The 24,268-nt window shown below is 36.3% G+C and overlaps 1 protein-coding gene and 1 long non-coding RNA gene across 3 annotated transcripts in view; one reads left to right on the plus strand and one right to left on the minus strand.

Annotated features, from left to right (window-relative positions):
* The window catches only part of LOC311624814, a 654,664-nt gene that overhangs the window by 195,874 nt on the left and 434,522 nt on the right, over window positions 1-24,268 (plus strand). The gene's annotated exons all lie outside the window — the stretch shown is intronic.
* The window catches only part of GLCE (glucuronic acid epimerase), an 82,013-nt gene that overhangs the window by 38,857 nt on the left and 18,888 nt on the right, over window positions 1-24,268 (minus strand). The window contains exon 2 of one of the 2 annotated variants that reach the window (XM_084887126.1): window positions 3,301-3,392. The exons of the other annotated variant lie outside the window; for it this stretch is intronic. The gene's annotated coding sequence lies outside the window, so the exon portion shown is untranslated. The remainder of the gene's footprint in view (window positions 1-3,300; window positions 3,393-24,268) is intronic. 2 annotated transcript variants of the gene reach the window in all.

Consider the following 24,268-nt stretch of genomic DNA (forward strand, 5'->3'; position numbering starts at 1 on the left):
GACAGATACCTGAGAAAGTATCTGGTTTTCTTTTTTCATTTGATAGCTAAAGGAGAAAGGATCTTACTTAAGACCCTAAAATTTCTTTTCCTGAAGTGACATTTGTCAATCCAAAGCCAACCGTTAACACAAAAAGAATTTATTTCATTTTACCTTCTCTTGAATGTCTTTTCAGTCTAAGATGTAACTTATGACTAAATTCTTATAGAGAAATCCTGTTTTGGACAGCCATGAAATTATCATTCAAACACTCAGCTATATATATTTAAAAAAAAAAAAAACCTATACATTCATTCTAATGCAATAAGAATAGAAAACCAAAACCCATATATGGAAATGTGTATTTTTATTATAAAATATAGCCAGACATTCAGAGATGATGTCAACTAGTTCAATAAAAAATATATTGGGGGCGGGGGGGACACCTCTATCCACATGGTTTATCACATAAGGAGAAAATTAAGAGATATAAAAGGGACCAGTTGCCCCTTCATAAACAGATGGATAGCATATCCATACCATTAGTCATTGGGAAAATTAAAACAAGATACCACTACACATATAGCAGAACAGTTATAAGACAAAACAAATTGACACGTACTGAAGGCCATGCAGAGCAACAGAACTCTCATACACTGTTGGTAGGAATGCAAAATTGTATAGGCACTAGGAAACAAGTTTGGCAGTTTCTTCTAAATTAAATATACAGTTACACTAAGATACATAATCCCATTCCCAGGTATTTACCCAAATGAAATAAAAGCAAAGACAAAGAAAAACACACACACAAGCATAAACACCTTTATATAAATGTTTGTAATAGGTTATTCATAACTGCCCAAAGTTGGAAACAATCCAGATGTTCCTCAACAGGTAAATGGATACACAAACTGTGGTAATACAATGGAATGCTAATCAGCAATAAAAAAAGACACACTAATGATTTATGCAACAGATGGATGAATTAAATGCATTTTATCAAGTAAAAGAGGCCAGTGATTCCATTTATATGGAATTATGGAAAAGGCTAACTAAAGGACATGGAAAATACATCAGTGGTTGGAAGCATTTGGGGTAGGAAGAGGGGCTGACCACAAAGGGGCAACACAAGGGAACTTAGAGGATGAGGAACTGTTGTTGGTAAATACATGACTATGCATTTCTCAAAACCAGTAATACAACTGTGCGACACAAAGACTGATTTTACAGGATACAAATTAAACCAAACCAAGCCACGAGGAAACCAATGATGGAATCCAAACTATGATATATGAATCTAACTGTATTACAAATGAATGACACAGCAGACTGAAGGAGATATGGGGGGTAGGGAGGAAGACATGACTTAAGTAACTTTGGAAAAGAGCATTTTGGCTGGATACTGTGAGAGTAAAGAAAAAAAAGAACTGTACATAAACACTGTATTGTGTTTGGTAAATTTGTTTCTCACAGGAGTATGGGTACCAATTCTAAAACTACTATATATTTAGCAAATATGTAAATGTAGTTACAAATAGCAAAAGAGGAATGCTAGAAAAATCCTTATTTAAGGAGAAACAGTACTATTTGTGTAACCTCAAAATATCCCCCCCACCAAATATTTATTAAGAGAAAACAGTAGCTTTACAGTGGAGAAATCTGGCAGACATCACCAAAATCAAGTGATCAAGGTTAATAACATCACCAGTAATGAGTCATATTGACATCATGTAACCCCTGATATCATGCACTGAGGACACATCACCCCTCTGGCATTCTTTCAAAAAATCTGTAAGTTCAATCTAACTATGAGAAAACATCAGAGAAAACCAAATTGAATGACATTCTACAAAATACCTAATCAGCAGTCTTTGAAAATGTGAAGGTAATGAAATATAAGATGTGGAACTGTCAGATTAGAGGCGATGAAGAAAATAGGACAATAAATATAATGTGGGATCCTGGAAAAAGGACATTAGTGGAAAAATTGGTGAAATCCTAATAAAGTCTGTACTTTAGTAGTCATTGTTAATCCTTAAATTCTGATTACTGTACCAAGGTTATATAAGATGTAAACATTAGGGGAAGCTGAGTGAAGAATACACAAAAGCTCTGTACTATCTAGAACTTAACTGTATATCTAAAATTACTGCAAAATAAATATTTTTAAAAGGGAGCTTTAAAAAATAGCCTTTATTCCTCTCTTTCAAATAAACTTTCTTGATAGCAAATTCTACGGGGGAAAAAAAATTTGTTTTTATTCTAAAAACATTATTTTGGTAGAAAATGAAATAAATATGTATAAGGAAAAGCTTTAAAAAATACATTACCTCAAGTTTTTTTGTTTTTGTTTTTTTAATATATTTTATTGATTTTATTTAGAGAAGAAGGAAGAGGGAGAGAGATAGAGCCCACATGGGGCTCGCAAGCCATGGTTTGCCGCTCTGTTGACTAATGAGTTTGCTGACCACTGGGCTAGACTAAATGTTACCATGTAGTTGGAAGCTGTGAGAAGTAGGCAATTGTGGCATACTGTGTGCAAAGAGGTAAAGGGTAGTATATGACAGTGATCGGCAAACTCATTAGTCAACAGAGCGGCAAACTGACCACTGACCAAGACCTAATGGTTTGCCGACCACTGACCTAGAACAAGGGTCAGCAGAATTTTCTTAATGATCCAGATTTTAGATTTGCAGGTCACAGTGACACTGTTCCAATTAATAAACTCTGCCACTGTAGTGCTAAGTCAGCCATAGACAACAAACATATAATTAATGGGTGGGTTATATTCCAATAAACCTTTATTTACAAAACAGGTGACTGGCCTGTAGGCCATAGCTTACAAACAACTGCACTAGACAGATCTGATTATCAATATACAACACCTCCAGTAAACATTATAATCATATATGCCCCTCATATCTGGAAATTGCTACATGGAACATTAGCCATTCAAATCATAAAAGAACCATGAAAATATTTTCTTATGTCAGAATCTCTGGTAGATTGAAAAATATTAATAAAGCACACATTAAAATATAAGTTTGAGCCTGGCCGGTGTAGCTAAGTGGTTGAGTATCAACCCAGGAACCAAGAGATCACCATTTCAATTTCTGATCAGAGCACATGCTCAGGCTGCAGACTTGATTCCCAGTAGTGGGGGTGCGAGAGGCAGTCTGTCAATGAAGTTTCTCTCTGAACAATGTTTCCATTAGTCTATCCCTCCCCTTCCTATAAAATTCAATGAAAACATATTTAAATATACATATATACTGAAAATGTACAGTAAGGGTGTGATTAAATCTTATTAAACAATCTTACCTTAATTAAATGAAAGAATCTAAACTCTAGTACATGTCTGGTTTCAAACTCAAAATATTTTTTGATCAAAACTTCAGTTTCTTGTGAAATTCCTGGAGAAACAAAATTGAAAACTTTTGTTAACCAATGTTGGATAAAATGGGGTAATCATATTCCAACCTGTCTCTCTGAGTGAATGTAGCTACAAGATATGGATATTGGGGATTCTGAAAAGGAAACAGTAGCAAGCAGATTGGGTAAAAAGACCACAACTTGAACTATCAATGAAAGAGCATTTTGTTCCCCACTGGTTTCTTCCAGCCTGAACTTAATACAGCTCCACCCAGAAATATGCATTAGCGTAGAGAAAGCTTCAGAAGTCTACTGGTGCTCGGTCTGGGAAGGGGAAGGGACCTCCTCACACAAAAAATATGTGGGCATCCCTCTCCCTTTTTTCTCCATTCTCTCAAGCTTAGCCTTGGTGACAGCTTTGGCAATATAAGCCATAGGGACCCTAAGACTCTGATGGAGGGGAACACCTTCCTCTCTGACCCAAGTAGCTGTGGGCCCAAAAGGATGTGATGAATCTCTATTGCTTTTTTTCTCTCCCTCTGTCCTCCTGCCACTTGGCCCTAGATAAGGGCACAGTTGTAGATAATGCACATTGAAGAGAGATAAATAAAGCCCTATCTTTCTGATCAGAGAATGGAAAAGGGGGAGTTGCATCAAATCAGAAAGCACTGGGAGATTCCAGAGAAGGAGGAGCTTGGGAAAGTAACATTTCAAAATTGTTTATGAACCTCTAGGCTTACACTCAAGTAGCATATGTGTGGATTTGACCAAATAACATAGACTTTGAGATTTGAACTATGAGACAAACCACTACCAAGTTCCAGATTGGCCAATGGATGGTGCACATGTGGGACAGTGCAAACAGCATGGCAAAGTCCTTGAAAATTGAACTGATATTGTAACCACTACCCACAAGAACTTACAGCCTGAACTTAACTGGGCTGATAACTTGCATGGGAAAAATGTCCACACTAAGAAAGAACAGATACTGAAATTATCTGAGGAAGATATAAAGAAATACAAAAGCAACTGTTTAGAATATTTTTTCAAATAAGAGCAAACATTCTTTACACATGTGGAAAAATAAAAAGACTCTCGCCGAAGCCGGTTTGGCTCAGTGGTAGAGCGTCGGTCTGCAGACTGAAAGGTCCCAGGTTCGATTCCGGGCAAAGGCATGTACGTTGGTTGCGGGCACATCTCCAGTCGGGGGTGTGCAAGAGGCAGCTGGTCGATGTTTCTCTCTCATCCACGTTTCTAGCTCTCTTTCTCTCTCCCTTCCTCTCTGTAAAAAATCAATAAAATATATATTTAAAAAAAAAAAAGAAAGAAAGAAAAAAGACTCAGAAAAAATTAGAAGATATAAAGAACCAAATGCAAATATTAGAATTAGAAAAATATTAATAACCAAAATTGAAAGTTCACTAGATGAGCTCAATAGTAGAAGGGAAACTACAAAAAAAAAAAAAAAAAAAAAAAAAAAAAAAGTCAGTGAACTTAATATAGATGAATAGAAATTATCTAAGGTGGCTCTAACCAGTTTGGCTCAGTGGATGGAGCATTGGCCTGCAGACTGAAGGGTCTCAGGTTCGATTCTGATCAACAGCATGTATGTACCATGGTTGTGGGCACATCCCCAGTAGGAGGTGTGCAGGAGGCAGCTGATTGATGTTTCTCTCTCATCGATGTTTCTAATTCTCTATCACTCTCCCTTCCTCTCTGTAAAAAAATCAATAAAATATATTTTTTTAAAATTATCTAAGGTGAACAGTAGAGAGAAAAAGACTGGGGGAAAAAAAGAGTGCCTTAAATTCAACATTTGTAACACTAGAATCCCAGTAAGAGAACAAAGCATTCAGTGTAATAAAAATATCTTAAGAAAATATTTTCCAGCCCTAGCCAGTTTGGCTCAGTGGATAGGGTGTCGGCCTGCAGACTGAATGGTCCCAGGTTCGATTTCGGTCATGAGTATGTACCTTGGTTGCGGGCACATCCCCAGTAGGAGGTGTGCAGGAGGCAGCTGATGGATGTTTCTCTCTCATCAATGTTTCTAACTCTCTATCCCTCTTCCTTCCTCTCTGTAAAAATATATATAAAATATATTTTTTTAAAAAGAAAATATTTTCCAAATGTGTTGAAGGACATAAAGTAATCTGTAAGATTTAAGACACTCAGCAAACCCTCAACCAGAATAAATATAAAGGAATCCATGACCAGACATATACTAATTAAACTTTAGAAAAGTGAAGACAAAAAATACATTGAAATGAAGATGAAGATGAAATAAAGACATTCTTAGATGAAGAAAAACAAGGGAATATGTTGACATCAGAACTGCTTTAAAAGAACTGCTAAAAGAAGTTCTTCCAACAGATGGTAAATGATACCATAAGGAAACTTTTAATACACCTGAATAAAAAGGGTGAGTAGCATAATTGTTAATTATCTGAGTAAACATAGTATACTACTAGTATTCTTTTCTTTTTGAGGCCTTTAAATAAATTTGATAGTTGAAAGCAAAATGTATAATGTCTGATGGGGCTTCCAACACATCTCTTTATATATAAAAGCCTAAGCGACGGCCCAACCAGCAGTTATTATGCACAATGACCACCAGGGGGCCAGGCGCTCCGATCGCTGGCTATGACATGCACTGACCTCCAGGGGGCAGACACACTCAATGCAGAAGTTGCCAAGCTGTGGTGACTTGGCACCTGTGGTTCTTGGGTGACACATCCAGAACCAGAGAGAAGGAAGCCTGATTCCGGGATGTGTCACCCAAGAACTGCCCTCTCACAATTTGGGGGGTGTCAGAGAGCCGGTTTTCAGCCCATTCCCTATAAGCCAGGCTGAAGGAGCCCACCGGTGCATGAATCTGTGCATTGAGCCTCTAGTATGCTATAATATGTATGTAATACAACATAAAATGTAATTACCTATGGGGGGAGGGAGTAAAGGAATTTATATGGCACTGTAATTCCTACAGCAACCACTATAAAAATACCCCACAGAGTTACAGTTTAAAACACAATCAATAGCTCTGGCCAGATCCAAAAGACTACATATTGTATTACTGCATTCACTATGACACACCAAAAAAGGCAAAACTATAGGAAAAGAAAACAAATTGTCAGGGATGGGAGGTTTTGGGAAATGGCTGACTACAAAGCAGATGCATAGGTACAATACTGTGATTTATAAGAAATATATATTTGGTCATTCAGATGACCAAGTATAGTTTTCATATACAGTTGGTCTTCACCTACAACTCTCCATACCCTTGGAATTTCTCAAGTGATAAGAGCAATGAGAACATTCTTTGTTGTAATATTTGGTCTCATGTCCTCAGTTCCTATAAATAATTCGGAGCCATGAAGGTAAAACGGGTGTCCTATTATTCATAACAAGCCCCTTTCCACCACGCTGGGCTTATGGTAATGAGGTGACATCTGTAAAGCACCTAAGGGGGCTGGTTGCCAAGAGAATCAACTATGTAATTAGAAGACTTTCAGTCTCCTAACCCCACCCCTGACATGCAGGTAGGAAAGAGAGGCTGGAGGAGGTGCATTAATCACCAATGGCAAGAGCCAGTGATGTGATCAATCCTGCTTACACAATGAAGCCTCCATAAAAACCCAATATGAATGGTTTCAAAGAGCTTCCAGGTTGGTTAGTGAACCTGTGAAAATTTGGGGAGTGGTGGGCTTGGAGAGGGCATGAAAGCTCCACACCCTTTCCCTATACCTGGCCCTACCCATCTCTCCAATATAGATGTTTATATCCTTTTGTAAACCAGTAATCTAGTTAAGTGATGTGTTTCTCTGAGTTCTGTGAGCTACTCTAGCAAATTAATAAAACCCAAGGAGTAGGGGAGGTCACTGAAATAGCCAATCTACAGCTGGTGGTTCAGAAGCACAGCTGACAATCTAGACTTAGGATTTGCCTCTGAGGTAGGGGCGGCAGGGGAGAGCAGCCTTATGGGACTGAGCTTGTAACCTAAGGAATCTGATGCTATCTCTAGATAGACAGTGTCAGAGTGGAGCTGAATTGTAGAATACCCAGCTGATGTCCAAGAATTGTTGGTGTGGGGACCACTTGCCATACACACATTGTAACTGGGTTCAGAACCTTTCAACAGGAGAATTTTAGAGTGATAAAATTGTCTGTGATGACACGTGTACCAATGTGTGTATGGTACAGGGGTAATCGACAATGACTCTGTGTATTTGTCAAAAACCCATATAGAATCACACATTACAAATATCCTTTTGTAAAGTAGTCAAGAATGAACTTTAATGTATGTACATTTTTAAAAATCAACTAATTGGGGGGAATTTCAAGATAGAATACAGTATATGACAAATGAATCTGAATGTATTATAAATGAATAGCATTAACTCACTGAAGGGAACAGGGGGAAATTGAGCTGAACCAAGTAAATCTGAGAAATAATGTTTTGAATGGAAACATCCCATTGGGGATGTGCCCGCAACCAAGGTACATGCCCTTGACCGGAATCAAACCCAGGACCTTTCAGTCCACAGGCCAATGCTCTATCCACTGAGCCAAACCTGTCTCGGCTGGCAATTTCTTATACAGTTAAATTATATACTATCACCTGATTCTTCAGTCCTACTACTATGTATTTACCCAAGAGAAATGAAAACTCACATTCACACAAAAGCCTGTACATGAATGTTTATAACTTCTCTATTTAAATTAGCTAAAAGCTTGAACAACTCAAAGTCCTTCAATGAATGAATGGATGGATAAACACACTCTGGTACATCCATACAATTAAATCTTACCCAGCATTAAAAGTAATCTTAAGGCATTATGCTAATAGTTTCATATAGTATAATTCCATTTAATGATCATTTTTGAAAAAACTAAAACTAAAATGACAGAGTAGTTGTCAAGAGTTATTGATGGGCTGGAGAAGGTACAACTACAAGATGACAGGGATAGCATGAAGTTTTATGAATTAACTGAACTGTCTGGATAATGACTTTGTTGATGGTTACATGAATCTACAGACGTGTTAAAATTCATCAATTGTACATAGAAAAAGTCAATTTTACTGCATGTTCACATGAAAAAAAATTATAATTAAACAAATAAATTTAGCTCATTAAGGTTTTTCTAGGATATTTAGTTTGGATTTTATAGTCTTTAACAATTCTCTTTGTTTATTCTGGCTACTTTTAAGACTGAGCAGTGACATATAACAGCGCTCAGTCCTGACATGTAGAATCACTGTGGGATCAATAACCTAAATGTCAGTTCTTCTAGGTAGTGCATCACCTGCAGAGGAATCTAATCTGCAAACAATCACAACCTTACCTAACTGAAGAGTAAATCCTGATGACTCAATGGCATCATAAAAGAACTTCCATTAAAATTGTCTCTTTTTTTATATATAATACTGATTTATAGTCAGAGAATTTCAGTAAGAAAAAAATGTTTTGTTATTAATTCTACTTCAAATGCATAAGAGCAGACTAAAAATAAAAAAAGTAAAACAATCATTTATTTCCACCTTTATTATCAGGGAAAAATTAGTTGTCTTATTTGAATAACTAGGACAAGGTGAAACAAAAATGTAAATCAGATAACAATATTTCAGAATTAATTCTATTATTCTGCAGAGTTTATTTATCCTACTAATACACTAGTACTATAAGCTTCCATTATATACTATACGTATACATGGCACAAAACATTCAAATCCATATACTATAAGAATTAACTTAAATTAAAAAAACCATAAGTACAAATCTGCTACCTGTCCATATTTAACCATATTCAATCTATTCTATTTCTAAGTTTATTTTAGGTGTTATTTCTAAAAATTATATTCAGAAAATACTTGTATTTAAATGAAACTCAATGATCACTTGTTTTTTAAGGATACAATTGTTCACAGCTGTGTTAATAAATTTAGCAACAATTTCACATTGCTACACTTTAAAAGAATCAGGTGTTGTTGTTGTTTTTTTAAAAAGGCCAATCTATAATTGCACTAATTTCAAATGAAAAACAAAAAACTTCTGTAAGAAAAAAATTTTTTTTTGCCTTAGACCTTTTGTTTTCCTAATACTATATTCAATTAGAAGTGAAATAGCTGCTTCAAGAAGTTAGGATCATTTTCCCCAGAAACACATTTGGAAAAATATATGGTTTATCCTTTCTAACTGAAGCCATTTGTATGTAATTGCTCTAACCTTTCACTAAGGCCATTTTAGTTTCAACATCTGTTAAAACTTGCTTATTCCTCTATGTAATCTTAGTAGATGCTCAATTTACCAAACAAAGACTGCTTTAATACTTCAAATCTGCCTTCTAAAGACGCAATGCACCTGTCAAAATTTTTCAATAAGACAGTAAATTTCTTCTTTCTGTGCACAGCATATATTTTAGTTACTCCTTTATTTTAATGTCCATAATCACGAAGGGTATTCTCCCTCTCTTTTCAAAAGAATCAAAGAGAACCTCAGTCATTTTCATCATTGCGCCATTCACTGATATACTTCCAGCTTCCTTCAAATTTCTATTCAGTAAGAATTTCTGCATATGACCTACATCCAATAGGATGATGCTAGTTTCTTAGGCACTGAAATAACAAAAAAGTTTACAGAAATCAACACTATCTAGTAACATTTTTAAAATTATAGTTCATTTTTTTCACCTTTATAAAATAAAAGTAGCTATCACCTTTTTTCACCCAACTTAGTATTATCCAAACTTAATATGACAATAGCTATCTCTCCATAAGCAAATCAAGTGAATTTTATATCCACTATCCCAAAAGTTATTTTTTTTTTCAGAAATGAAATATTTGTATAAATATATTTAGGCTATTTGTTTGGAGACATAAAGAGTCATACTTACTGATAAGAAATTATCCACAAATAATGTTAAATAATGTTAAAGAATTATAAAAGAATTTTGGATGTAGAACTTAGTATGTATTAAGGTGTGTTGTTTACATTTTGTAGCCCAAACTTTTGTTACAAGCATATTTAGTCACTCACTAGTAGTTCTGATTTTTAAAAAGTTCTGTAATGGTCAAGTTTGAAATTAATACCTGGGTATATTATCTATAAGTCTCACACTTACTCCATACTTACTCCAATCCATCATTAATTAAAATTCCCCATTGCTGCTTTGGGAAATTATGTAATACAGAATCATAACCTTGACCATCTCCAAAAAAATTAAAAATAACTGCCTTTAAAAGTTTTTGAACAATTGATAAGAATCTTGTGGGTTTTCCATAAAGAGTGCACTGACACTCAGCACATAGTGGGAGTGCATTAAGGAATTGTATAGGAGAAAGACAGAAGCTATAATATAATAGTAAATAACAGATAGTAAATCTCTTTCATTATTTTAAAAGTCTATCCATTCACAGAAAAAAACATTGAGGAGTTGGTGTTAATATGCTTCTGGGTTGGCAATTCTTCACTATCTATTGATGAAAACTGGTTTAAAGCAATTACTGATTATTTTTTATTTGGGTAAATACTTTCTGGCTATTGAATACGGGGGTGGTGGTGGTGGGAGGGAGCAAAAGTTTATAAAATTATATGATAGCTTTTGTAAAACTGTCTTTAGCATTTTAGAGTTCTTATTAAGAAAAATAAAATGGAGTACATAATCATTTTAATGCCTTTTAAAAAATTCTTCAGCAGAATCTTAGACTGTCATCTGAATCTGGATTACTAAACTCAAAAATTCCTCACTGCTTTGGAGTAGAACATAACAGAAAAGCGAGTTAATTCATGTCCTAACAACACAAGAAAAACAAAGTAAGCCTTGTTAACAATATCTGTTGAGCATCTAGTATGTAAAACACTATTGTAGTGGTATTATCGGAGAAATGCATAGATTGCCTTTCTCCTTTGCTAGTGGGAGTGGGGTTCTAGGGGTATCACAGAAATAAACATTTTCAGAGGCCCTCACAGGAGGATGAGAAGATGTAGTTGAAAACTTTTATTTTCATGGAATTATATCCCTGAAAGCTAGAAGCAGAGACAGTGTCCAAAATTTCCATTCCATGTTGGAATTGGATTCGGTACAGCATTAGGCTAGTTGTAGTCCATTAGTCCACTGTGTGGGGTCAACCTGCCTGTGGGCCATGTGGGAAAATGCAGGAGTATGGGAGCCACGTAAGCCAGGAGTCAACCAAGAGCCAGGCCAAGAGCACAAGAGAGAGCAAGAGCACTAACTCCTTTGTTCAGGGGATTAACTATTTCAAATCCTCTTGTGCTTGCGGTGGCCATGCCTACTCTGGCCAATGACCTGTTTTCAGGTGTGACTGACAGGTAGTACCTTCCCTATTTCACCCAGACATTATTGGGCATGTGTCTATTATTCTCCCCCTCTCCAGCTCCCTCCTTCCCCCAGGATCTACAGGGAATAGACTGGTGGCCCCCTGAGGAGTGTTAAACTGCTGTTTCCTGGCAAAGCTGCACAAATGACATACTTATACCATTTGGCCTTTGCTGCTTTCCAGTTATTTATAACTAGGTTAAATTATAACAGTATCAGTGGTGGGGTGAGGAAAGGGCCAAAACAAAAAACACTATAGTAGTACTTGCTTTCAAATAACTCACATAAATATAAAACACACAAAGAATCTGTTATAAAGCATGTCTATATGGTATCTGATTTGCTTGTTTTTTATAAGTAAACTGCTATACATATGAGGGGCCATGCTTTATCTTGTTTACCACAGTATCTCAGTGCCTATTGTAATATCCAGTACATAGTAAGTAATCAAAAATTATTTGTTGGATAAATTAAGACTTTAAACATTTATGTCAACACTGACACCTGGCTTCCTTGATTCCGGGAACCCACCCCCCTGTGACAGAATAAAGGCTCTCCAAAGATATCCTGCCCTTCCCCCCTAACCTCCAGCCTAGCTTTTCCTACATGACAAAAGGGACTTTCAGTTATAATTAAGGTTAAAGACACAGAGATGAGGAGATTATCCTGGATTATTCAAGTGGTCCCAAATTAATCACATGAGTCCTTTAATGTGGAAGAGAAAAACAGAAGATGGATCAGAAAGATGAGACAGAGGAGGAGATATTGCAAGTCTTAAAGGGACTTGACCTGTTGTTGCTGGCTTTTTAAAATGTTGGAAGGAAGGCCACAGTAAAAAAAAAAATGAGGGTAGTCTCCAGGAGCTGAAAGAGCCTTCATCTAATAACTAACAAGGCAACTGTGTTTTAAGCCCTACAATTTCAAGAAGAATCCAGCCCTACTGCCTCCAGAAAGGAACACCACTATGCCGAAATATTTATTTTAGCCCTGTGGAACCCCTGAGTTGTCTTACTAACTTGCAGTATATCCTATCTAATAAAGAGGGAATATGCAAATTGACCATCACACCATCACAAAGATGGTAGTGCCCACAGCAGAGGCGGGGTTTCCGTAACACAAGATTGGCTGCACACACAATGGAGGCCGAGTTCCCATAAGGAGCCTTAAGGAGCAATCAGCAGGAACCTGAGGCTGTGTGGCACTGGGTCAGGGCAGGGAACCTGAGGCTGTGTGTGTGTGTGTGTGTGTGTGTGTGTGTCCCCCGTGGGGCTTGACAGGGGACCTGAGGCTGTGCTCCCCTGCCAGTGGGGCTTCATGGGGGTGGGGCCGGCTGGGTCTGGGTCTTGCGTGGTTTTGAGGTGATGTGGGTGGGCGGGACTTGACTCTGGGTACTGTGGCATGCCCCAGAATGCTCCCAGGAGGAAGGTTTTCATACACATTTTACTAATTTTCTTTCATCTCTGATACTTCTATTATAGAGAAAGGGCAAGTAGCAATATTAAAATATTTCCTCTAATTAATCCCCCTTTAATGTGCATGAATTTCATGCACTGGGCTACTACTAACATAATAAATTTTTTGTTTGTTTTGTTTTTTTGTTTTTTGTTTTTTATATTTTATTGATTTTGTACAGAGAGGGAGAGAGATAGTTAGAAACATCAATGAGAGAGAGTCATTGATCAGCTGCCTCTTGCACACCCCCAGGGGGTGTGCCCGCAACCAAGGTACATGCCCTTGACCGGAATCGAACCCGGGACCCTTCAGTCCCCAAGCCAACGCTCTATCCATTGAGCCAAACCGGTTACGGCAAATTTTTGTTTTTTAAACCACTAAATTTGTAGTAATGACAGCAATGGAAAACTAATACATCCCCTTTAACCTCTAATCCAGCAACCCAAATAAATAGCCTCTCATCATCATCCTGCCACAGCTTCAATAAAAGATCTAAAATTCTTAAATGCTTCAATCTGATCATAATCTCCTATTCTTTCTTTTTTATTAATCTTCATCTGAGGATATTTCTTCCATTGCTCTTCACAGAGAGTAGAGAAAGAAAGAGGGAGAGATACATTGACGTGATAATTGGGGAGTGGAACAAACATGCAATCTAGGTATGTGCCTTCTAGAATCAAACATGTGACCTTCTGGTGCTCAGGCTGGCGCTCTAACCACTGTGATGCTGGCCAGGGCACAATCTCCTATTCTTAACTCTTCTTCACTCTTCTCACACCTGCCATTAAGAAGGAAAGATTTTGTTTAAAAGGATGGATGACTTGAAAAAGAATTAGTATTTTCTAATTACAATGTTTGGTCAGTATTGTGTCAAACAAAAGAGTACATGACAGCTCTGTAGAATAGTCATAACAAACTGCAAATTTCACATTCTTTGCAACACACAGTACCAAGGACATACACAGAATGTGTATGTCCAGCGTGTCATACACATCCTGATTAACTTACTTTCAAAGGAAAGGCCTTTTGTTTTTACATTTGGTACCATTTCTTTGCCTCATTATATTTATACACTTGCTCTAAAATATTAAAACAACCTCATAAACAGTCTGCTTAACAGTAATTAGAATTTTATCTAGTCAAAATAACAGCAGAGCATGCCACAACACAGATGGTAGAAGACTTTCTCCTTGTCTGATCAGTGTCAAAGAACTGTTCTCCTACTTTATGAATATGAAGAATCTTGTTGCAGGTTATCTCATTTACAAAATATATACTTATGAGTGGAAGGGCAGCTTTATTAAGAAAGCCTTTGTTCAGCAGCACTCTTGGCTATTTTTCAATGTAAAGATTTTTCTTACTGCCCAGAAAAAAAACCTAGCCAAATATATGATTAAGAAATCAGAATGGATGGAAGTCCGTATTATTGATTTCCCCCTGGTTCCAAATCCTTAAGCATAATAATACCTTTATGGAGCAGGTTCCCAAACTTGAAGCTTTTAAAAATCCAATGCTCAAGTCCCACCTCATACCAATTAAATCAGAATGTCTGGGTATAGGATAGGAATCAGTATTTTAAAAAACCCCTAAGTGGTTCCGGGTTATTAGCAGCAACGAGGCATGCGACAGTGCACTGAATAGAATCAAATCTAGATCAGGCACTGGCTCTACCACCAGCAAGCCTGAGTATGTCACAGGGAGCCATTTCCTCATCTGTAAAAATTTAAGGTCGGATAAGTCATTTCTAGTATCTAACATGTTACAAGTCTAGGATGAGATTCCTTAGTTCTCTTCTAAAAATTAAACTGCCTCAACATTTTGTGAACGAAAGGAACCACATGCTAACCTGACAAACTCAGGGAAGGCCTGCATAGCAGTCTTGCAAACTCAGACCTAAAGTAACCACAAAGGATGGTCTGAAATTAAACTTTAACTAAAAGCAATTATGGTGGGGAGTTACATCCTAGGCTGATATCTTCACTGACAAGGCCAACTTTACCTTAACTGAGCCTGTGATTTTTGCATCTATAATAACATACCCTTTGAAATGTCTGGGTAACTTGTAACTTCCCTTTTTTCTGGACCCCTTGGGGCACAACCTAATGTGCTAGGCGCCAGGACAGATACCACAAATTCCTTCATTATCATGTTAATTGTTCTTGCACCCACCTAACAATGTGTCTATCATTTTACTTTTTATCCAACTTCTGGGGTTTCCCTGCTTTGCTTTCTCCCGCCTCTCTAGTCTATCACCAATGGACTTCGTGTAACCCACCTATGCCCTTTTCCTTTGATTATAATATATAAATACAGATGCAACCTGCCATTCTCCAGAGCATTATCTCAATTCAATGAGGTTCTCCTTCCTGGCATATGTAGACAGTTTGGCTCAAATAAACTCACAAAAATTCTTTACAGGTTTCAATGTTTTTTTGCTGCGTTTTTTTTTTTTTTTTTTATGTTAACAATTTAAACTATGTAAAAAATTTTAAAAGAGAATCCATGATCCAATACTTATTCCAGCCAATTAAAAGCTGTTTTTATTTAGACTCGAGAAAGATCATCTTATAGTAGAAATTTAGCTATACTTCAATTGCACAGATTTTGATATATTTTATATCTAGTATCCAGATCATAAACTGATATGTGTGTTGGGAAGCTATTAGACTATTTCTTGAATTTCCATTAAATTATATACTGCATGTATTCTGATATTCTTAAATAGCATTTCTGGTTTCATTTAGGTCCTAAAGATATAAAATGATTTTGACTTTTTACCAATATTAACTGATTTCATTAAAGCGTATCATTAAGAAGAGGGACATGGTTAAAAGAATTCCTAAATAGCAAGTTATTGTTTGACAGTCTTAAACTGAATCTGTACCTTTGGCCAGCCCTCTTACAAAGACACGCTACCAGTTAGAAGGGTCATGGGAAAGAGATAATTCACTCAGCAAGTTGTTATTTTATAGTACCAGGGCTTGGGGACTGGGTGGCAGACTGCTAAGATGTATTGCCAATGATCTCTGCCTCCCGGTACTGACATGCTTGTGTGATGTCCTGTTCCTCTGAGTGAGGACTGGGCCTAGTGACTTCCTTCTAAAAAACTGAATATAGCAAAAGTGATGGGACGCCACTTCTTTGATTAGGTTATAAAAGATTGTAATGTCCTTGCTGGCACTTTTTCTTGCCCTCTCACTTACCTGCTTTGATCTTGATTGCCTACTTTGAGGGAGATGCTTTATGAAGAGGTCCATGTGTCAAGCAACCAAGGGAGGCTTCTGGCCAATTCCAACAGAAAATGAATCCTGCCAACTGAGCTAAGAAGTGGATCTTTCCACAGCAAGCCTTTAGATCAGTGGTTCTCAACCTTTCTAATGCCGCCACCCTTTAATACAGTTCCTTAGGAAGGTTGAGAACCACTGCTTTAAATGGATGGGCTGCATACCCAGTCAATGCATTGATTGTAGAGCCTTGTAAGAGACCTATCTAAGCTGTTCCCGAATTCCTGACCTATTGTGAGATAATAAAAACTTTGAGCTTCTAAGTTTTGAGGTAATTTACTATGTAGCAATAGATAACTACAGGAACCAAAAGTTGAATAATGAATAGCATCAAGGTATCAACAATCTAGTAATAGCTGAGAGACATGTAAATAGTAGGTAGTATATTAACCCTTTGCACTCCGCTGTCCCCTCTCAGGGGACATCGGAATTCTAGCATATCACTCGGATGTCCCCTCTCAGGGGGGACATTGCAGTTTATTAGTGATTACGGGGAATTGAGTTAATTCAACGCGCGTGTCCGCCGCAAAGTAGCGTCGAGTAGCTGGTAGCCAATGTCCAGAATGGTTCGGAGTGCAAAAGGTTAATATTTATGTGTTTTTAAAATATATTTTTAGTATTTTTAGAGAGAGAGGAAGGGAGAGGGAGTGGGAGAGAGAGATAAAAACATCAATGATAAGAGAAAATCATTGATTGGCTGCCTCCTGCATGGCCCCCACCAGGGATTGAGCCCAAAACCCAGACATGTTCCCTGACTGGGAATTGAACCACGACCTGCTGGTTCATGGGTTGACACTCACCTACTAAGCCACCTTGCTGGGCTAATCTTTGCTTAATAAATGACTGAACCAACCAAGAGGATTTTTTCACTGATCCATTCTAACATAATGGAGTAATCTAAAAAATGTCAAAGATACCAAAGTTTACCTCCGTATTTTAATCATTGTGATTTATGTTCTGACATATTTAACTCCTTAATTATACCCATACTAGAGGCCCGGTACACAAATTCGTGCATGGGTGGGTCCCTCGGCTTGGCCAGCAATCGGGGGCTGATCAGGTCCATGGAGGTTGGCTGTGGGAGTGCACTGACCACCAAGGGGCAGCCCCTGCATTGAGCATCTGCCCCTTTTGGTCAGTGTGCGCCATGGTAACTAGTTGACCAGCTGTTTGGTTGTTTAGGCTTTTATATAGAGAGATTGAAATTACATTAAATTAGTTCGCACTCCACTCAATGCATAATTAGGAGGGGAAGAGCAGTTCAGAATCATTCTAGACAACAAGAAACAACCAGACTGATTTAAAAAAATAAGTTTTCATAATCCAAAGTGGAAGAAAATCCACATGAAACATTTCATAAAATATAAATGTTAAGAATTTTCAAAACCTAAGATTAGAGACAAAAAGATGATCAAAAATTTCAATCATATTTTACTAATATAAAAGCACAAAATACTTCAAGGAGATTTTATAAATTTGTAAAGGTAATTAATTTATAAACTTTGCCTAAGATAATACCATGTGTTTTTATCCATTTTACAACCTACATATACTTCATTTCCTTTTTTTTTTTTTACTCTATCAGTGATAAAATAAATTACTTATATGAAACAATATTTAGACAGTTTCTCAAAGATAAGAATACAACTTGATTGAGTTGAGAAGATTTTAGAAATGTTATCTTTACATTTGTATTTGTAGCCGAAACCGGTTTGGTTCAGTGGATAGAGCGTCGGCCTGCAGACTGAAAGGTCTCAGGTTTGATTCCAGTCAAGGGCATGTACGTTGGTTGTGGGCACATCCCCGGTGGGGGGTATGCAGGAGGCACCTGATCGATGTTTCTCTCTCATCGATGTTTCTAGCTTTCTATCCCTCTCCATTTCTCTCTGTAAAAAAAACAATAAAATATATATTTAAAAAAAAATACATTTGTATTTTTACAGTGTTTTACACATTTCCCACTATTACATCTTTATCTATTATGATCTTTATATTGACATACACAATAAAAAGGCAGATCTAATCACATCCTCCTCCACCTCCAACATACTTACATATACTTTACAGATGGAAATAACTGAGTAACAAAGAGATTAATGACTTGTTCAAGGTAAACAAGCTATAAATGGTTCAACCTAGACTATAGTACTTCTTTCAAATCAAAGTCCACTATTTTCTATTATGACATAGTACCTCGTTCAATGATTAAAGAAAGGTACAACTCCATAAGTGTACAAAGACTTGACTGTAAAGACATCTTCCTTCAGGACTGGGGTTTTCACATTCCAATCTATTTATTTATAAAAATGTTCTCAGATGTTACAAATGTGCTAATATTCTTACAGAAAACAAAAGGGGAAAAGCCCAAGAAGTCAATAAAAATCAACTAAAGAAAACTTAGTATCCAAAGCAGTAGTAACAGGAGATTAATGGTTATCCTCTGTACACAAGATCAATGTTTTAGGACCTTTGAACTATTAAACAAATACCACTGCAGCTAGAAAAGATATATGAAAGGCTATTCCAGGTAAAAACACATATTACCATTAGACCTCATACTAAATCCTTATCTGAATAACCCTGGAAATCTGGACTGAAAATAATAAGAATGAATTCTTTTTGACCTAGTAGAAATCTAGAAATCTAGATTCATTTCTAAACCTATGTCAGGCTTATTGGTACTCTGAAACTACAAATATGGCTGCAAGCCCAGCAGCAGAATCTGGCCTAGATAGAGAGGGCCATTCATTTCTAGGGCCAAGTCAGACTAACCTAAAATAGGTAAGGCTTCAGTACACATGGTTTGGCTCTGTGGGACAGTATCAGTTACTTCAGATACTCTTTTCTTTCTTCCATTTCAGCCAATACTGAGGGACTGGCATGTTACATCATACTTCATTGCAGTTCCTCCAAGAAAATAAGTGGTTGGAGAGAAGTTAAAACAATTTAACTATGAAGAATCCCTCCACTAAAAAAGACAGGAAAAGACTAAAAAAGCCAAGAACTGATAAAGACAAATACAAAACAAAAAGCAAGATGGCAGACATAAGCCCAATTACAGCAGTAATCACATTAAATGTAAATAGTCTGAACTCCTGATTAAAAGGAAACTGTCAGATTAGATAAAATTTGTTATACAAGAAACCCACTTTAAATATACAAACAAAAAATTTAAAATGAAAAGATGGTAAAGGTCTATCAGGCTAACACTAATCATGAGAGAGCTGGAAAAGTATATTTTATAGCAAAGATATTGTGAAAGAAAAATAGGGTCATTCCAATTCAAGAGGATATAAGAATCCTAAACTAGCAGCTTCAAAATACATAAAGCAAAACAGAAAGAACTGCAAGGAAGAACAGAAAAATCCATGATCATCAGATATTTCAACACTACTCTCCCCAAAATTGATAGAACAAGACAGAAAATTAATAATACAGCAGATTGAACAATACTACCAACCAGTTTGAATTAACTGACATTTATAGAGAACATTGCATTCCACTCAATAATACACATTCTTTTCAAGTACATGTGGAACCATTACCCAAGACAGACTACATTCTGAGCCATAAAACCAACTCAATAAATTTTAAAGATTTAAAATCAGACAAAGTATATTCTCTAATCACAATGGAATTAAATTAAAATCAGAACATCTAAAAAAAATTCCCCAAAATCTGGAAACTAAAAGACACACTTGTGGGAGGGTGGGGGCAAGGGAAGAGATCAACCAAAGGACTTGTGTGCATGCATATAAGCCTAACCAGTGGTCATGGACAACAGGGGGGTGGGGGTTGGGGTGGGGATACATGGGGAGGGGTTTGGGATGGAATGGGGGGGGGGGGGAGATGAGGACAATTATGGATACCATAATCAATAAAGAAATTTAAAAAAAAAATGGAAGCAAATGAACAACAACAGAAGACACACTTGTAAATCTTAGAAAAGATCCTAAATCAATTACTTTAAGAAATTAGAAATGGAAGAGAAAATTAAGTTATGCAGTAAGAAAATATTCTCTCCTTTTCTGTAAATACATTGAAAAAGGAGATAGAGGAAGATATAAACAAATAGAAGAATATATCGTGCTCATGGAATAGTAAAATTAACATCATTAAAATGTCCTTATTACTCAAAGCAATCTACCGATTCAATGCAATCCCTATTATTTACCAGCAGCATATTCACAGATCTAGAACAAATACTCCAAAAATTTACATGGAACCAAAAAAGACCCTGAATAGCTGCAGCAATCTTGAGAAAGTAGAACAAAGTTGGAGAGATCACAATACAAGATATCAAGTTATACTACAAAGCCACTGTAATCAAAACAGCCTGATACTGGTAAAGAACAGGAATATAGGTCAAATGGAACAGAATAGAGAACCCAGAAATTGACCCAAGTCTTTACGCTCAAATAATATTTAACAAAGGAAGCAAGAACATACAATGGAGTCAGGACAGTCTCTTTGATAAATGGGGCTGGTTATATTGGACAGATGTATACAAAAAAAAAAAAAAGAAAAGAAAAGAAAAGAAAAAAAAAAAGGAAACCAGACCACCAACATACACCATGCACAAGAATAAACTCAAAATGGATAAAAGAATCAAATGTGAGTTGTGAAACCATAAATTCATAGACAGCAAAATCTCAGACATCTCTCTTAGCAATATGTTTATGGATACTTCTCCTAGGGCCAGGAAACAAGGGAGAAAATAAACAAATAGGACTACATCAAAATAAAAAGCCTCTGCACAGCAAAAAAAAAAACCATCAACAAGATGAAAAGGGAGCCAACTCTATGGGACAACATATTTAGCAGCGATATGTCTGATAAAGGGTTAATATCCAAAATAATAAGGAACTCATATAACTTAACAAGAGGAAGACAAACAATTAAATTAAAAAAATGGGCAAAGGACCTAAATAGACACTTCTCCATACAGAAGGCCAAGAGACAATGAAAAAGTGCTTGAAGTCACTAATCATCTGACAGATGCAAATTAAAATGACAATGAGGTATCACCTTACACCTGTCAGAATGGTTACCAAAAAAAATCAACAAATGACAAGTGTGCTGGAGAGGATGTGGTGAAAAGGGAACCCTACACTGTTGGTGGGAATGCAGACTGGTGCAGCCATTATGAAAAACAGTATGGAGTTCCCTCAAAAAATTAAATATGGAACTGCCATTTGACCCAGTGATCCCATTTCTATGAATATATCCTACAAGGCCCAGAACATCAATCAGAAAAAAATATATGCACCCCTATGTTCATAGAAGCACAATTTACAATAGCTAAGATCTGGAGACAGCCAAATGAGTGGATAAAAAAGCTGTGGTACATTTACACCATAGAATACTATGCAGCAGTAAAAAAGAAGGCAGCATGAAGAGACTTGAAGAGTATTATGCTAATTAAATAAGCCAGTCAGAGAAAAACAAGTATCACATAATCTCACTCATATGTAGAATCTAATGAACAAAATAAACCAATGAACATAGTAGATCCAGAAACACAGAAGCATAGAATAGACTGTGGAATCTCAGAGGGAAGGAAGGCAGAGGTAAGTGGGTGGGAAGAGATCAACTAAAGAACTTGTATGTATATATGCATAACCCACAGGCCCAGACAATGGAGTGGTGAAGGCCTGGGGCAGGGGGCAGGGGGCAGGTGACAGGGGAAGGGGACAGGGGTGGGCTAGAAGGTATCAATGGGGGAAATAAGGGGAGATTGTAATACTTTCAACAATAAAGGTTTAATTAAAAAAAATAAAGAAAAATAGATAACCAGAACAATTCTATATCTGTTAAAGATATCAGAACTATAGTAAAAAATCTTTCCATAAAAAGAACTCTAGGACCAATGGCTTGGCTGGTGAATTCTAGAAATATTTAAGAAACAAATAATGCCAATTACAAAAAACATCTAGAAAATTGAGTAGGATGGAACACTTTTCAATTCATTGCACAAGGCCAAAGCTTACATAAATGTGGATGCAAAAATTCTTAACATTTCTGTAAATCAAATCCAACAATGAATAAAAAGTATAATATATCATGACTAAGTGGTATTTTTAGAGAAAAGCAAATATGTAGTGTGCATATTCTTATTCTTAAGCTGTATACTCCTGTTAACGCTCTTCTTCATTTGAAAAAAAAAAAAAGAAATCTTCCTCAAAGAGGACTGTAACTACGTGAAAGCAGGTATGAAAAATGTAATGACAGTAGCAGCAAGAGAGGGAGAGACAGTGGGATTTCTCCATTAGACTAATTTTGAATTACGTAATCTCCAAATTTAAATGTTTTCTTTTGTAAAATGGGGGCACTAATAGTCTTCTATCAGGTTGGAGGAAGACTAAGATGACATAAATGTTAGATACTTGGCATGCTTGTTCATAGTAACAGAGTCAACATGTTAATTCTCCTTTCCCTTCAATGCCTATATACAGTATCCTATATAATAAAATCAGTATAATATATACTAATGCAAATTGTCCCCTCAACTGGGAAGTCATTCAGAAGTTTGACCAGGGGGCAGGGCTGGCCAGGGGATGGGAGGGAGACCCCGGCTGGCAGCCAGCAGTTGCTAGGTACCCTACCAATGCATGAATTTCATGCACTGGGCCTCTAGTCTCCAATACCACAGAAAAAGACAGACTGTGAGATCAATCTTCTCATTTAGAAAAGGGTAATGCCCCAAATCCAACATGATGGATAACAGCAACTAGCTCAAAACTAAAGGTAATGATAATCAACTCAAAAAACATATATGCTTTGTTTCACCAATAGTAATGACACAAACACTATACTGTATACTCTATAGTTTATTAACATAGTCAGACTGAACATCTACATTAACTGTAGACGTGATGAATATATTAAATAGTATTTAAAAAATCAAAATTTTTAGTGTCATCTTAGTTTCATTAAACTCCAAATACAAAGTTTTACTTTTCAGAGTTCTCAGCAATGAAATGTGATATCCCATTTGGTAATAACACCCAAACTCCACCCACAATCCTGTGTGAAACCTCAAGATTCTTAAAAGAATAATGTTCCAAGAAAGAAAAAGAACACAATGCATATGAGAAAAAAGCAATAACTGAAATAAATAAATATATGTGTATCCATCATATCCTGCAAACCATATAAAGTGTTATAAATTTACAATTTACTCCATACTTACCTTCAAAAACAGCTTTAATCATAAAACCACAGCAAAAATTAGAAGTAAAAAAATTCTGGGGAATATTTGAAAGGTAGCTTCTACATTACATTAACTAGAATCAAGCTTTCAAATAGGTATTTTATAAAATGTCGTTCTTTGAGTCATGAAGCATCTAACTTTAAAAAAACTGAACACATCTTTATTTTCTACTGATATAACTTGAGTACTTAGAATCTAAGATCAATTATTTATTTTTTAGAACCAGTATCTCCCATGTTATTTAGGTTTCCTCCTTTTAACTGCCTACTCTTTAATTAGTGTAATATTAGGGTAATTTAAAATTGTGTGCTACTTTATATATTTCACACTTCTTTCACACAATTTTATTGAATTCCCATAAACACAATTTGGTGAGAAGATAGGTAGTATTATCTCAGCCTATAAAAAAGACTGTTACAGTCAGAGATGAAGTGATTTGCCCATAATCACACATAACTGGAAGACAGTGAAGATAGAATTAATTAGAACCTTACTCATAACCCAGCTCACTTTCTACTTTACCACAAGGCTTCAGGCAACTTGAAGAGAGAAATAAGATACAAATCAAATCACTATGTAAATGGTAGCTAAGTCAATTATCTAGTTGTGAAAGCGGTTAAAAATTATTGGTTATAAG

This window comes from Pipistrellus hanaki (genome assembly GCF_964339955.1).
Source record: "Pipistrellus hanaki genome assembly, chromosome: 1".
NCBI classification, from domain to species: domain Eukaryota; kingdom Metazoa; phylum Chordata; class Mammalia; order Chiroptera; family Vespertilionidae; genus Pipistrellus; species Pipistrellus hanaki.